Below are 17,376 nucleotides of genomic sequence, written 5' to 3' on the forward strand. Positions count from 1 at the left end.
TTGTTTAGAAACCGAAAGGACGTTGATATCTGTAAAACTCCAAAAACTGTATAAGCATAAAACTGAAGTCACAGTGCAAAAGAAAACCAGAGCAAACTTTTCTAGGTAAGATGGATTTTCATTATAAAGCAGATAATGTAAAAACCTGATAAAGACATATAGAGCGCTTAAACAGTTCTGGACCGAAGGCCACATCAGCTTTGTGTGTTATGCTACACTAATCTTTTGGTATGTGATGCTGAATCTTCACTGAACTTTTCCAATTACTTTTTGCTTTCCCCTCCCCTCAGTCATTTTCATGTCCCAGTGACAGACTTTCTAATTTCAACTCTCCTCCAACACTTTTTTTCTCTCTTCAGTATTTATTTTGAGGGGAAAACTATAACATCTCTGTTCCCTCCTTCATTTTTTTTTCCAAAATCAAACACTAGAATACAAACCACACTAGTCCAAAAATATGACAGCCCCTGCTAAGGTCAAATTTTAGGGACTGTTGAAGTGATTATGAGGTCTTATATCCAGCTTGCACCAGATCGTTCGTATATTGATTTGAGTGATTTCTGCCTCAAAGTGGGTCCTTTATCTCTCAGAATTTTATACTGCAAATAAAATACAGATCTGATTCTGACATTGGTCATTAGACACCACAATACCCTCTGGTGATCACTCGGATTGACTGATTTATGTTGCTTTTTAGCCTAGAAAGAAATTCACTGAGTGCAGAGAATGTAAAAAATGTAAAGTTTTGTATCTTCTTCCTTCAAAGTTTATTCTGAGTGAATTGTACACGGAAATAAAATAGAGCATATGGGGTTTCTTAGCTTTTCTGAGTAAAATTCAAATATTGTAAATATCTCATTAAAATAAAAAATAAAGAACTCCAGAAAAAACATTACAATTGATGAATTGAAATTAAATGAATAGGTTTGATACAGAAAGGTCCCTTAAAATTTCAGAACTGATTGATTTTGCACTAGTTTTACTGTGTTTAGAAAATGTAGGGAGGTGGGTGAGGAAGCTTTTCTGAAAGCAACTTTGCCCTATTGTGGAGGTACTGATGCTACATAGCTACTTTCCAGAGATTCACCCAAACAAGGTGTACCAATTAAAAAAAATATATTTAGCATTTCTCTACACAGCCGCAACACTCTGTAACATGTATTTGTGTATTTTAAAGCCAGAAGGGCCCATTAGTAGGCCTGCCAGCACTGTGAGATGGAGTACCCTTTCCTGTTAGGAAATGAGACTCTCATTTGTATTTTGGGTTAAGCTATAACCTTCCTAACTTCCTTCTGGTGGTGGTTTGCTACATTGAGAAGTTTGTTTGTCTCTAGAATATTTTCTCTATAGTTTTACATTGTATTTTGCAGTTCTGTTACTTCTCCATAGTTTTAACTGTATGTTTTAGTACAACTGCTTGCACATCAATACTTAAAAGGAAGTACAAGTTTCTGCACCCCAGCTTCAGAAACCCAGAACAAAACCAATTAAATCTGGCATTGCTATGAAAAACATGCAGCTGAGAGGTCTGCTTCCCTGCTAAGCACGTGGAACAACTTTCTGGGCTGCAGGGAAGCTGGTACAACAGGGTGCTGACAGCTTCAGATAACACAAATGCACACAACAAATGCAGATTGACTCTTCAAGCTTCAAACAGAACCATATGTTACTATACTTTTAGAACGGAACTGTCTGGTTTGGGTTTTTTTGCGGTGTTTTTTTTTGTTTGTTTTTTTCCTTCTCCTCTCACAGGGCACTTACTTACTGAGGAATACGGCACAGGACGTTCTTGTACACTGGGCTGCAGGAAGGGAATATATCCTATCACTAATATAGCAGGGCTGGGGGTATAATGCTACAAAAGCAGATGATGGCTTCTCACAGGTCTTGTCTCAAGATGGGGTCCTGCCTAGAGGCACCTATCCTGCTCCAGAACAGAGCTAGGACCTCTTTCCAGCACTCTGTGGATCTGAAGCATTTGGTCAGCAGACCCTAGTTTAGGTCAGCAGACCCAGTTTAGGTCAGCTAAGCCGTGTCAGCACAGAAGACAATAAAAGAAAGAACCAGGATCTGATGTTGTGCTTCAGATGTGAGATGCAGCCCTAAAGAGCAGATGTGTGAGATGGGACAGCATTTGGCAGATCTCATATGCTGATTTCTCTTCCTGTCCTCCATTTTAACCACCCAATTGCATGCGAGGGATAGAAGGCTGACATACGTACATATACACAAAAGCAGTTTGTTAAGAAGGTTTTTCCTCACTGTTCATTTACCTCCTAAAGCACAAGACTCTGGCAAATTCAACTTGTTTGAAGAACCCAACTTAATTCTCTTACTTTTGAAATCCTGATGTCTCAAGAAAAAGCCAAGATAATGGCTTGAAACATCAACTTCCTCCTTCATTTGAAATCACTTTGTCCAAAGATTTAATCAAAATTTAGGGCAGTTTGAATGCCAATATAGCTGGGTTTGTGGTGTATATGTTACATGTATATTTCTGTTCCTGTTCTTTAAAACATTTTCCTAGATTCTGTCCTTGCCTTTTATTCATTCTGAGAGCCTGAATCTAAGTCAGAAATGCCATTTCTTATTTGACAATGGCCAACAATTATTGTTCATCTTGCTAAAGAGATGCATGGAGATAGCAAGTGGCAGAATTAACCTTGAGAAGGCAGCGAATGGCTCACAGGGCACAGCTATTGTCAGTGACGACTTGCCAAGCAGAGAGGTTTTGCCAAATTCCTTAGGAGCGAGAGCCCTTTGCTACAGGAGGCTTTGCTCAGAAGCGAACTAACAAGAGCTGCTGAAGTGAAATATCAGGGAATCGTACAGAAGACATTTTTTTCCTAATTATGTCATTTCCTAATCTGGATCTCAAAATATGACCTGTTGACACTTGTCTCTTCTGCTTTGAATTTACCGATGTACTTACTATTAATATACAATTCTATATGTACTTGTACTCTCACTATTGGGTAGTGGGATACATACTCAGGCTGTACAAGAGGGCACTGAAAGTGGGTGCTGAAGCAGCTAAAACTCTGCTTATGGCAAGGACATAAGTGAAGGTGTTTAAGCCTCAGGGTGAGCTTAAGGATCTCTCAAGTGGTGATCTGGTGACTAAAGCTCATGGTAGACATGATGTCCCCTGAGGGCTTCCACTGCTGCAGGTTTACTTGGCTTCTTTCCAGTGAATTTAACACCCAATTTTATTTAACTCCAGGGCCACATATAAAACCAGTACTTTTAGTAGAGACTAAATTTTTTTTTTCACATTCCTGCTAAACTGGGTGATCTTGTTTAAGCCTTTGCTTGGCGAATTTGTTTAGTTAGCTCTAATTGGTTTCGACGGTATAAATTCCAATGGTAATTCAAAGTAGATCTGGCTAGTTCTGTACCACTAGAAAGTATAATTTGAAAGTTTCATTACTCATGAGATGGGACAAAAAGGGAAATCCATCTGAGCTTGTTTTGGTTTGTTTTTAAAACAATTCTTACCCTTCTTCTCTTACAACAGCATGTACATACTGCCATGCTGAGACAGCATATAAACGGTTATGGGCATATGTGTAGGTTTTGAAGCAAAACCATTGATGTCAATGACACAGTCTGCGTAATTTTAAATATAGTATCAGTGTAAATACTGACAGGAAATTAGTTTAAACAGAGGGCCATGTTTGTTTGTTTGGTCTCTTATTAACATGACAAAACTTCATGCAGTTTTTAAAGATTTTTGTTTTACGAGTTGGTCTCTGGGGAAGGTCTAGGGGATTTTATTTTGTTTTTAAACACAAGCTGACATTTTTATTGAAAAAAAAATAAACCCTTTTTCATTTGTTCTAGACTTAAAGTTCCATAAACATCAAAAGACATAAGCAAAAAGGTGTGGTGCTGCAGCAACAACTGAAGTATTTGTTCTACACAAAGCTTTTTTTCTGCAATATAGACCTTTGGTTAATTTTGCAAAACTAGCAAACACTAGCATAGCTTGTCCACAGGAAGACCCTCACTGGGCAAACTTTATTAAATTACTCTCCCTTTGTTTCGCTGTTATTTGTTTTAAACACAACTTGGCAGTTCTATTATCCAAAGCAGCCCAAAGCCCTTTCCTTGGATCTGAGACACATGGGATTTGCTGGCAGCAGGGCTAGGATAAGATTCAAATGGAAAATATTAGAAAGTGAGGACAGTGTCACAGCCTTCTTCCTCTTGCAGACTCAGGTTTATTTCTTTTTCTCCTGTCTATCATTCGTGTTGAAAACACCTGTTTTCTGGCATTTTTTTCTGTGTGCAATGGTTGCAGAAAGATCTCCTCTTCATACCAAAGGATATGACAGGAGGGTAAAGCCCAGTCAGCTGCTTCCTCCAGCACATGACTGGGGTGAGATTGCTGAGCACAAAGAACTTATGGTCATACCCATAGAAAAGCTCTGTAGCAATAAATACGGGATATTCTCTGTTGGAGCCCAGCAGGGTTCAAAACATTAAACAAAGCTGTGCTAGCTGGCTGGGTGGGGTAAACTGGAAATTCCTCTACACTTCTGAAAGCAAACTGGATCGATTCCAAAACTGACCCACCTCACTGAAGAGGAAATATTGACTTTAATGTAATCTCTTTACACACTGAGGAATTTGTTTTACGCCCTCTTTTCAAACAGAATGGAAAAAAAAATAATGATACTGTTGCTGACATTATCTGAAAGAATCAAGGAGCAGAATAAAGTAAGGAAATGAAGGGCAGTATCTTTTATGTCAGGCCCTGCCAATTTTTAACCACTGGTTTGGTGACTGGCGATCTTATACATAACCTAGACTTAGCTGAGTAATACAAGTGTAGCTCTTCTAAAGCTGTTTCTCTGTAGGCAGCTGGAGTGAAGTTTCTCATTTCTTTCACCTCCACGGCACATGGAAGTGGAAATGACAAATTTTCAACTCCGGCAATTCCTCCCTTATCAGCAGGCAGTATTGGGAAGCCAAGGCATTCTGCAGTTACTGGCTACCTATTTTCAATACCTCAGGAGGGACTGATCAGCTATGAAATGTCAGCAGTGGAAAGGGGAGACAATATGAGCTACTGCAGACATGTTTCAGTGACTTAAGCATGAATGAATGGCCAAGGATGTTGTACGTCCTCATCCCTTCTTTATCACAGATCCAAACCTCAAAGGAACATCGACAGAGAAGACAGGAGACAAGAACACGCACTGGCGGAGAAAGCAGGCAAAGTTGTTGTTTGCAGAAATAAAGCAAATTATGAAATGTGTGTTTCGTTTGCTTTTCTTTAAATCAGCTCTACCAGTACCAAAATCTAAAATCAACAGAGAGGCTATCAAAATTATCGATAACTAGCTCATAGTTTAGGCAAAGAGCTAACTTAAGATTAGCTGTGTTTATCCTTTCATGCCTGATAATTACATATGTGGGAATTGGAGGGAGCAGTAGGATGCTGGCTCTCAGGGTGCCATTGATATTAAAAGCACATGACCTTGGCTTTGAAATGCTGGCATGCACTGAAGTCATTGGGTTCTTTCCCCATAATTTATATTTTTGTGTTTGTTCCGCCTGTATTCTATGGCATAAAAGCATGTTAAAACTCCCTGTTCCTACAGAAAATAAATGAGGCACCAGGAGTATGAATGACATTAGGAAATACCCCGATTTCCAAATCTTTAACTACAACCATTTGACAGTACTACTAGGTGCTGCAGCTTTATTTTCCATGTTGTTGCCCCCAAATGCTTTGCACAGTTGGAGGGTAATTGCAGTTTTAATGACACAAATAGGAGTGTGAATTTAAGCATAAACAGCTATGAAGAAGAGGGTAAACTTTAGCTGAAATACAAAAAGGGAAAGCATAGGGACATGTAGAATATGGTCTAAATGACAAGAAATGTGAAAATCAGAGGAGAATACCAATGAAATTATGTGGAGAGACAGGTCATGTGGATGTTGCACAGCTAGAAGCTGGGAAGAGAGGCAAACTGCTATATCATTGCTATTTTTCAGCTGCATGACTTGGCAACCTCAGTTAATGCCTGTTACTGTAAACCAGCAGTAACTCTGCTGAGAGCAAGCGACAGCAGCAGAAGGATAGAATGATACAGGGATGAATCAATCCCATTATCCTTTAGAAAAGGAAGAAGAGTTTTGAGGCATTTCCTCAAGCAAGCATGGGACTAGAAGACTCCTTGTGAAAGACGGGATGTGGTCATGCATCTTTGCTGCCACATCAGCTGATGCATTTGGCACCTATCAGAGCATCGAGGGAGCTCTGAGAAGCCTCAAGGATGGGAATGCCAGGAAACAAGCAGAGAGAAAATAAAACCATTTCTGCAAGGGCTGGGTTGGACTAACATTGACTAACATTAGTTATATCAGCAAACTTGGAGCGGAAAGCAAACAACTCTGAGACAAACTTGATGCCAGCTTTGTCAACACTAAAATTGGGAAGGAAAAAAAAGAAGAAAAAGGTTATGTTTTCATTTCACTCACACTATGTCTTTCCACCTCCCTCAGATAACCATTCCCTCTTTTATCTCTTACCTCTCACTTTATAAATGTAACTAAAACTTCATTCCCATATACACAAAAGGTAAACTCATATGAGCCTGTACAGTAGCTATAATGAAAGTCTTGTGGACTTCTCCAAGAAGAAACATACGAGTTTGAGTTCATGCCTTTTGTTGGTAAAACAGTGTGTTCCAAGAATATTTAGAATAAATAGTTGTACAGCAAAAGCTGTTCTTTATAACTGATTTACATCATTGAATGTACACCAAAGTGTTCCACAAGCATGCAGTGATGAAAATTAATTGAAAAAGAAAACAAACACTACCGTCTTTAGGACAGACGGTGCAAAATTCAAGGTCTTGGGAGTAAACTGCTGTTTATTTTTTCATGTATCACAGTGCCATGTCTCTAGTAAATATGTCTGCTTGGGGAACTGCTTCCAACAGGTGGCTTTCCCTAAACATATGAAGAGCGTATATGTGTAACTTCTGAATAGTTTTTCAGTATAAGTTACTCCTGAGGTAGAAGAAAAAAAAAAATAACCCATGAAGGTGCTTCACCCCATTCACATATTAAAGTGAGTGGCTAGTGGTTCTCACTAAAAGCAGTCTCACAGTAGCTTTTGGCTGTCAGACCATTTACGTGATTACCTAAACCTCGTACCTTAACACAGCTGTTTCAATCACAGCCATACTTGGAACAGTATTTAGTTAAGAGAATCAGCTTTCTCTGTTTTTTGCAAGTAGCTTAGTGTAAGTCTTTGTAACTGCGTAAACACTAATTTCATTCACATTTTCAGAGTTACTTTTCGATTAATTCAATGTTAAATATATGAGATACAAATCCACTGGATTAATTGAAAGTGAGATCTGAAGTTTGGAAGCCTATGATCTATCACATTTCCAGTTCACTAAAATTCTGAGAATAAGTTTCTGAAGCACAACATAATATCCTTTGGCAAACCAAAAGATATGTAATGAAAAGCAGGAAATTGTACTCAGGAGTTTCGAGACATTGTTTCTTAAAACTAAACAGAAGCTAAAACTAAAGCAAATACTAACAATTTTCAAGGAAGGTTGGAATGAGAATATTTTAGGCAAGACAGCTACTTGGAAAGAGACAGCTTGGGGCTCTTGGGCTGGGCTGGCTCATTGGCCAATTCCCCTGTGAAGCACAGACCTGATGCAGGGAAATTCTCATCTCCAGACTAGTTCACAGAATTTTACTGAAGTTTATATCAAATGACCAAAAAGTGCTTAGTTTGGACAGTGTGATTCTGGGATAACATTGTTTATATGACAAGGTGTGTCAGATTTATAGCATAAGGATGACAAGGATTCATTGCTGTTTTTCTAAGGGGGCTGCGGTTTTAATGTAGTCTAGACTCCTTATCCTAAAACAAAGGTATACAAATTTTGGCCCCGTTATCTCAGAAGATACTAACACCACCACAGCTCTCACTAATTAGACTTGATTACGCAGCTTCTAAGCAGCAGTGAATCAGCAAACAAACTGCCAGCCACGATGCATCTGAAACTACGGCAGGCATCCCTGTTCCTGAGAGCAGTGCAGACACGTTCCAGAACAGATCCCTCCACTTCCATGCTGCTGAGTGCCAGCTCCATCACTCAGGACAGCAGAGTCTCACCCTTGCCTTTTCTCACTGTCTTCTCTTCCTCATTTACAGGAGGGAACAACTGCACTGCCTATAGTCACTTCCCTCAACAGGAATAGTTGCTATCTATGCAGTTTCTTTATTGAACTAAAGTATTTTTAAGGAACTGTTTGAACAGGGTGGGAGTTTTTTGTTTGTTTATTGTTACATTGACATTGAACCTTGAGCTAGTAAAAACAGTATTATGGTAGCGTGCTATTTCCAAAGCCAGAACTTCTGTTTTCAGAGGAGGTCACTTCCAATTGCTGCACAAAACTTTTAACTGTTGAGCACCGAGATGCGTGCAGTATATGAATCCCAGGTACTGCAAACGGCCAAGCAGCAGTAGGCTATTTTTCAGAGATTATTACTGATAATTTTAATTGTAATCCAAGACTTAACACAGAAATTTTTGCAAGGGTGGGTGAGGTGGATCAAAATTCATGCAATTTTTCCTTCTTTTTTTTTTTAAATGCTGCTTGTGTTTCACTGCAAAACAGCACAGCAACAGCATTCATCTCAAAAGTCAGTAATCTCCTGAGGGCAAAAGACAGAGAGTCTGTCTTCATGCTCATATAATCTGATCAGCAATCGTTCAGAAGGCTGAGTGAGGAGGAAAATGACAAGATTTTGAGAATTTGGCGAAGGCAAATGGAATTGCCCCAAATCATGTCTGTCTGTTTGTTTGTTGCACCCAGAGCAGTTCTGTCTTCCTCAGGTGTCCCATGGATTTCTGTCATGCTATGGCTCATGTTCAGCCCTTTAGCTGGAACCACCAGCAAGGTCACCCTGCCATTTTTGTTATAATACCATCTAAATAAGACCAACACATACCTCTGCTCTCTTGTCCTGAGAAAGCCCGCTTTCCTAAAGTCTGACAGATACAGTGAAAATAACTTGGCTTCAGAAACCTTTTCAGAGATTTTTCAGCCTTCATAAAGCAATAGGGGTGTAAATCTTTTTTCCCATGAATCTCAGCAAAAAGCCCCCACCCTTCTTTTTCCCAACGTCACTTAAATATATGGTCTCATCTCTGCAAAGGCCCCAAAGACACATTCTAGTTTGCAGTTGTAGGAAACCAGACCAGAAATTATGTTCCTTCTGGGGACAGGATTGCAATGTCCTTTCGTGACAATGTAAACCTCAACACAGCCTAATCTGTTGAATTTCCAGCTGTTGAGAAAACTGGAAAACATTTGCCAATTTAAATAATAACTTTTCCACTCTTTAGGTAGGTCAGTGAAGAGCTGCATACTGCTTCTGTGTTCAATAACCTGTGCTGAGGTGGGACTTATGGGTGGATAAAACTGGGCTTTTAATCTTTTTTTGTACAGTCTGTGACACCAAAACATCTCAGTGTAATAGAAGAGCAGGAAGAGGATTGACAGCAAGCTCCTGCTTGTATGTACATTTTTTTTCCCCCAAAATAAGTCTCTCTCTTTAATGATGCCAAGAAAAAAGCCCAGACATTGACTGTCTGTGCTGGTGGTGAGGTGTGTGCAAGATAGGACAGTCACATTCACAACAGACCACTGCCTTGAAATGCTACAAATCCTGACATACTCAATCTGGGAGATGCTCTAAAATAGATTTCCCCTTCTGGAGTGCTCTTCCCTCTTTCATTCTTTTTCTCTCCTCTAGTTTCTCCTACTGCTCTTACCAATGCAGCTCCAGAAAAGTCATGCCAGTATTAGGACATTACCAAATGGTCATTTGAAGTTAGTGCTCTGCTAAAACCAGCTTCTCCTCAATGGACTTTGTTTGTTTTAGCCTGGCTTTATTTTCAGGGGTTTAAAATTTATCAATAATATTTGTATGGTCTTGAAACTGTCTTCTGTTTTTGGAAAAAAGCACGTTGTTAATATGAGCTCAGAGAGGAGGCAGAAAATGTTTTCATTTAGTTTCACTTTGTCACATTCTAGGAGAAGCAAAACAAACACCAGAAACTTCCCACATAAAATCTGACTGCTAAAGCTTTTTTAGAGAACTTACTTCGAAACTGATCTTTCAAAAAATATGTTTAAAATGTTGTACATATTTTTGAGATACCTGTAGCAATACAGCTTTGCTGACGTGTTCAAAGCTAGAATTTAATACGATTTAGTCTTAAATACTCCAAAGCATCCACAAACTACAAGGTAGGAATAATTACTGCAATGCTTAAAAAGCAAGTAAGTCATACGTGAGTGACATGATTTTCTTCTGTAGCCATACATTCAAAACATATACATCCCCTTTGACAGGGAGATGCTTTCCGTCTGACTAATTGGTAAATCCTTGGAAAAATGGACACGTATGTTTGCCAGGGAACAGCGAGTCCTGCGCAGACAAAGGGATGTGAGACTTTCCTCTCTCCGCCCCACGTTGTGCTGGTGGCTGGGGGAGTTCCAAGAGAATGTGGGAAAGAGATTAGTTGGTTTCTGTTACCCTGAAGCAATCATTTCCAGTAGTCACCTAGTGAACCTAAATAAGTCTATTTGTTTGTTTCTTTTTCCCTGAAAATGACAATAAAACAAGTTATGAAAGAACACAGAACTTACCCTTTATCAGGCTCCAGTTCTGGATTTTAAAACTTATTGCTGGCTTTACACAGACAGGTATTTACCTTGACTCAGCTGCTTAGTAGCTCCTTTCAAATCAATGGGAATGTAAGTGTGCTGTGAGTGAGGACATGCTCTAGGGTCTTGCTGAATCACATCCTTTGTGTGTCACAATCATTACTGAAAAATGTGGTCATGACCATACACCAAATTGGGCCGGGAGCGTTTATGACAGAAGGTGGAGCGTGGCAGGACACAAAGCTGGTGTGCATGTGATTGCGGGGGGAGCGTTTCCTGCCATCAGACTAGCAAGCAGTTAGATCTTTTCCAGATTCTACCATTTCTGGATAAAACCTCAATGCTAGAACCCAGGCATTTTGAAAGCCACGTTATTTCTCTAAGTGCACTGCATTCACGTAAAAAAAAAAATAATAAAAAAAATCTTGATTTCTTCCAGGTATATGACACTATAACAGCAACTGTAACAACATAACAAATCTGCTTTTGTATGCAATGCTTCATACACACTGAACTCAGTAGGAATCAAGATGACACGGTTTCTTTCTCTGTTTTATAGTAACATTTAGGCCTCTATGGTATGCAGAGAAGCGTATGTATACTGCTCCCAGATATTATCACAGTATCACAGTATGTTTGGGATTGGAAGGGACCTCAAAAGATCATCCAGTCCAATCCCCCTGCTGGAGCAGGAATGCCTAGGTGAGGTCCTACAGGAACATGTCCAGGTGGGTTTTGAATGTCTCCAGAGTAGGAGACTCCACAACCCCCCTGGGCAGCCTGTTCCAGTGCTCTGTCACCCTTACTGAGAAGAAGTTTTTTCTCAAATTTAAGTGGAACCTCTTGTGTTCCAGCTTGATCCCATTACCCCTTGTCCTATCATTGTTTGCCACCGAGAAGAGCCTGGCTCCATCCTCATGGCACTCACCCTTTATATATTTATAAACATTAATAAGGTCACCCCTCAGTCTCCTCCACACTAAAGAGCCCCAGCTCCCTCAGCCTTTCCTCATAAGGGAGATGCTCCACTCCCTTAATCATCTTTGTTGCCCTGCGCTGGACTCTCTCCAGCAGTTCCCTGTCCTTGAACTGAGGGGCCCAGAACTGGACACAATATTCCAGGTGTGGTCTCACCAGGGCAGAGTAGAGGGGCAGGAGAACCTCTCTAGATCTACTAACCACCCCCCTTCTAATACACCCCAGGCCATTGGCCTTCCTGGCCACAAGGGCACAGTGCTGGCTCATGTGGCTCTATGAGAAAGGCAATGTACTGAATGACTGATGCAAAATCTACTAAAATTAATATACTCCCCTCAATAAACTCTGGATAAAACTTCAAAGGTGGTTTTGTTTCTCAGGTTTCAGTTTCAATAGATTTTCCCAATGACAATGGAAAAGAAAAATATTAAACTCAACATCTACAATTAAGCAGCAATGCACAGCTATCATTAAATGGCATGGCTCAGTTTCTTTCCCATAGAGATCTTTGCACATGAGAAAAGACTCCCTTCCCTCCCACCTCTTCAAGAAAATGGCTTTAGCTTTTAGTTTCTTTGAGCCACCATAGAAAATTTCCAAGTATATGTCATTGTAAGCAGCAAGGTATTTAATTGCTTTCAACTGCCAGAAGTTGTTGCAGAAAAGTATGCAGCATAAATATTCCAGAAATTACATACTGTCTGCCTTAATACATTGCCTCTTTGCTTTGCCTTCATTTGCTTGTGTTCATATTATTAGCCTGTAATTATTAAAGCCACTGTACTCATAATGACAATTCTGTGTCAGGAAAAACCTTTCTGTTTCTATGCTGAGGAGATTTATTAAAATATTAAATTTAAGAGTGAGTTGTTCTTGTTTTGCCACTTGGAAGAAATTTTTCCTTTGCTGTTTTGGAGCCCACTCCTGTGGATCAGCTGTAGGAAAATTGTAACTAGAACTGGCAGGGGTAACAGAGGAATGAAGTGCTATCACACATGTTGTCGAGAAGGCAGAAGCTAAGGCTCCAGATATATTGAGATACATGTACCAGCCTATTCTCTGGAAATAAATTAAGCACAGACCCCTTCCCCCAGAACTTCAAAGTGAAATATACAAACAAGATACCATTGTAAGTAAAAGGAAATATAAAAGAGAACAAATAATATGAACTAAATACAGAGGGAGATTGTGATTAGTCCAAAAGCATGGGTATTTGTATTTTTGCAGAAGTTTAGATAATTTTCTTATTGTTACTTTATGTCTCTGTTAACAATTCACAAAGTTTCAAATTCACTAATTTTTTTTTTGTTCTAGATTTATAGGAAGCAAAACCTGCATTTAGAGCTGCTGACCGGCACCATATAAATTTATGACAAATTATATTTGTAACACATGTAATTTCAGCTCCAGCGCTGTAGTTCTGGAATTGGAGTAATGCCTATTACCAGAAAAAGCACTTTCTTTTACAAAAAAAAAAACCCCACTATTTAGGTTTCAGCTAATCAGTTTTCTGGTTTCATAGAATTCCTGAGCCCTGACAGCAGACTTAAAGTTAGACTACATAGTATCTGAAGCTGGCTCGCATTTGACTGACTACACCATTTTAGTCTGACCTTTGCAAGTTTTATGGGAATCTTTAAAATGTATTTTAAAGCAAGTTGTGCAGCACAGAAAATGAAGTCATGACCACTTACAGAAGACCAAAACACTTAGACTATGATACTCAAAGACTGCTGACCCCAAGATTCAAAGCCCAGTGCCACTTTTGGAGCTGTAACGCATGATGTTATGATGTTAGCTAAAAAATTTGGGGAAAAAAAAAAACCAAACCTGGGTCTAACTATTGTCACTCTATGCTTCAAGGCAATTTATAATAATTCTGATAGGAAAAACTATTAATCTAGATAAGCCCCTTTTTCACATCTAAGTCATCACTATTCCAGCAACGTCTGAAGTGTTACAGCAATGTCTTATTAGCTTTAGCTCAAACTAGCACAGCACCTTTCCCACGGATCAGATCTCTCCACTCACAGGCAAAATGGATTCTGATTCTGTTTCACTAACACGAAGATATGCCCAAATCGAAAAACATTTAATGCAGACATGGAATCAGGGTAAATGGTCTTGCAGAAGAATGGAGCAAGCATCTTGTAATTAAGGAAATAAAATATTTTAATGAGTTCAGAGGTGGAAGTTTACTGGATTAAGGCAGGAGTAGGAAACCAGCTGTGCCCTGAGGATGGCTTTCTAGCTGGAGCACAGGAAGACACATTCAGGGATCAATCAGCTCAGCCAAGCCCAGTTAGGTACACAGCATACAGCTTCTTAATAGACTCTGTCTACATTGATTGACACTTCTCATATGACCAGTTTTGTTGGGATTTTTTTGTGTGTGTTTGGTGTTTTGTTTGTTTGTGTTTATTTTGTTTTAATGAGAAGGCTGGGGTTTTACCAGCTAGATTAAAGATCGATAACCTGAAAATGTATGAGAGCCTCTCAGTTTATGTGGTGTAAATCTGAAAAAAATAACTTTGTGTTGTCAGGCATAAATTACCACACTCCTTCCAGAGTGGATATCTATTGTGGGAGTAATTGGTTTGGTTAGGATTCCTCTCAATGGCTGCACATTAACTAAAATTAATAATGGCATTTCCTCTATTTCCTTCCTTATAACATTTATTCATACATTCGGTTCTAATCTACACACCAAAGAAACTTTGGAAATTTAAAATTCCAACATTAAAAAAACCCTCCAACATACCATTTAAGTATTTATAATTACTTAAAGAAACACAAGAACACTGCCTACAGCATTGCCCAAAACATACAAATGTACACTATCGCAATAAACACTGGGTTTTTGTTTTGTTTTCTCCTGTTTCAGTGTCCTGTGAATTCTTTGGGATGGTTTCCATTTATTTATGGGGGACAATGATTTAATGTTTTTAAATGTAGTGATTTGGGTTAATAATAGCTTGCCTAACACTTCAAGAAGAAATAGCAATTTTATTTATTTAGCATTGAAAAAGCAGCACACAATTTGCATGAGGTTCCTTCCTGCAGTACCATGAGTGCTCCACTGTAGAGGACTGATGCCCCATCTATGCAAAGTCAAGGTGCTTTCTTCTTTTGTATGAGAGAGGAAGGTCAAAGGTTAAGCCAGTAATCACACCAAAGAGATAAGGTTTGAGTAGCAGTAGGGCTGACATTCCCCTATAGTAAGAGAGGAATGTGATTTAAAGCATCAGTGCAGGGAATACCTGCAGTGTCCTTCATCTGAGGAGTCACTCACAGACTCCTCTTGAGTTAACACTTCTACCTTCTGTTCTTCCTTCTGGCTACTGAAGACTTTAATTCAGGTGCAGATTTACTGAAGGTGCTGTGTGGCAGTGGGCTAATTTAACTGTCCCGTTAATCCTGCCTCTTGCCATTTTCCTCCAGAGCTAGCAACCACCATAAGAAATTGGAGAAGGGTGTGGGAACGCATACCAATAACAGTGAACAAATAAATGAGGAGGTGGTAAGCATCCTTTATCCAGTATCCAGATGGAATTACAATAATGATTCTTCTTGGCGAAGACAAGACAGATGCAGTCATAAGAAGCCACAAGTTTTGAAATTCTGCTAATCTAATTGCTCTTGAGAGCCCTATTTGGTTATACCAATGAGTACACATTTGAAAATCGTAACAGAAGGAATGCACAAAGTGAACAACTACTGCTCTGATCAGATATCTTGCCCCCTCTCCTTTCCTGGGAGAACTGAAGGGCTAACAACCGACTAGCTCCACATCATTGGGTTCTTATTAACTGGAGATACTGGTCTATAGAAAGACTTTTGGGGGGCTTAGGAGGTGCGTGTTAACTACGAAGCTCAATTTCACTATGCAGCTCAAATATATCTGAAGACCAGATGTCAGGAATCCTCAATTTGAAAAAAAATACAGTTAAGATGTACAGCATGGGCTTGCTTCACAGAAGGTTTTTAAATGTAGTTCAAGATTGACTCAGGGTAATTAAAACCAAAGGGTCAGAACCAGTTTCAGACAAAATGAAAGAGGTGGAAAATGCACATCATTATATGATCACTGCTTTGTTAGAATAAAAGGGTTAACCTGAAGAGAGGCAAAACGGAAACTAATCTGAACAGGTGAGTGTCACAAGTCAAGTGCCTGAAGAAGCTGGCAGTGTCAAAAAGCTTTCTGCTCCCACCTGCCCCTTTGCAAAGGTGAATGGCAGATATGCTGAAGCAGTATTTTAGGGAAAATTCAAACGGTATTAATGTAGCTGGAACAATGCCTAAAAGGAAGTATCCAAGAACATTAAAGTAGCTCATATGACACATCTAACCATTTTTTGAAGTGACATAGATTATGAGAGAGTCTTTTCATCTTCAGATTGGGTAGTTTTTATACTGTTCAGTAATGTTCCTGAAGCTCTTGGAAAGTAGCTCTAGCTATTTGTCATTCATCCGTCCCTCTTCCCAATATTCAGGCTGTGACTAGATTAAGATTCTTGCTCCTAGATTTCTCTCACTGTCATATCTCTGGGAAAAAAAATAAGAAGTTGCTTTAGTAATATAGAATTACCTCATCAATGTCAAACTGTCTAATACTCTTAATATCCATGTATTTCATCCATGGAGAACTCCTGGAAGATCTTCTGGGTGGAGACAATCAGAGCAATGATAATTTTATGCTTTCCAAGAGAGTCTTCTGCTCCTAGTATCAAAATGATCTTGTTTTGGACAATTAACATTAACTTGATGTTCCAATTTAATAGTAACTGCATTATAAATAATGACATAAAACCCCCCAGCACATTGTCATTTCTGATGGTACTGCAGCCCTGTGCAGGGGCAGTAAAGTAACTTAAAACCAGGGATCGGAAAGGAGAGGCAAAACCTAGAAGCTATTTAATTCATCTACTATTTTAAAAAAATTACTATCTTTGATTTTTAGTAGATTTCCTGGATAAGCCTAGAAATGCACTTAGTGCTTCAAAGTTAGATATACTGAATTAGCATTATCATTTCCACTGGTGTGAGGAACAAAACTGGTAAATGAATGCAAATAATTAAAGTATGCCAGCGAGAAATAAGACAAACATTGTAATACCTAGGCTTGGAAGAAAATCCCAAAAAGTTACGTAGCGGGACGGATGCACAAGTGGAAGCACAACATAGAATTTCTGACAGTCAGTTCCACTCTGTCTCCTTGCCAATAAAGTCTAATTTTCTTTAGAAGAAAAGAGTATAACTCATGCCTATTACTGTAAAATAATATAATGGCCAATACTTCTTTACCACAGGTGCACCTGGAATGACATATTAGTGTCTAAATGGAAGCTTAATAGAATGAGTTAGAGAGAATAATGACAAGAATAGATGAGAGTGAGGGGAGGGAGGGAAATGACAATCAGAAATACTAAAAAAAAAAATAAAAATGTCTGTTGGACCAAGTAAGAAATCATAAAAGCAACAGATATTATGGAATAAAGATGAGGGTGTAAATGGAATGAATAGGAATAGATTTTAAAAATGTAAATATGAGGTGAAAAGAAAAAGGAAACTGAGAAAGGGATGGCAAAAACTATTAGGAAAGAAATAATGGAAAAGTTTTGTTGACTGAAGAAGTGCAGTGGCCCTAAAAGAATAAGTTTGACACCGTGAAAGACT

This window comes from Nesoenas mayeri (assembly GCF_963082525.1).
Source record: "Nesoenas mayeri genome assembly, chromosome: 6".
Lineage (NCBI taxonomy): Eukaryota > Metazoa > Chordata > Aves > Columbiformes > Columbidae > Nesoenas > Nesoenas mayeri.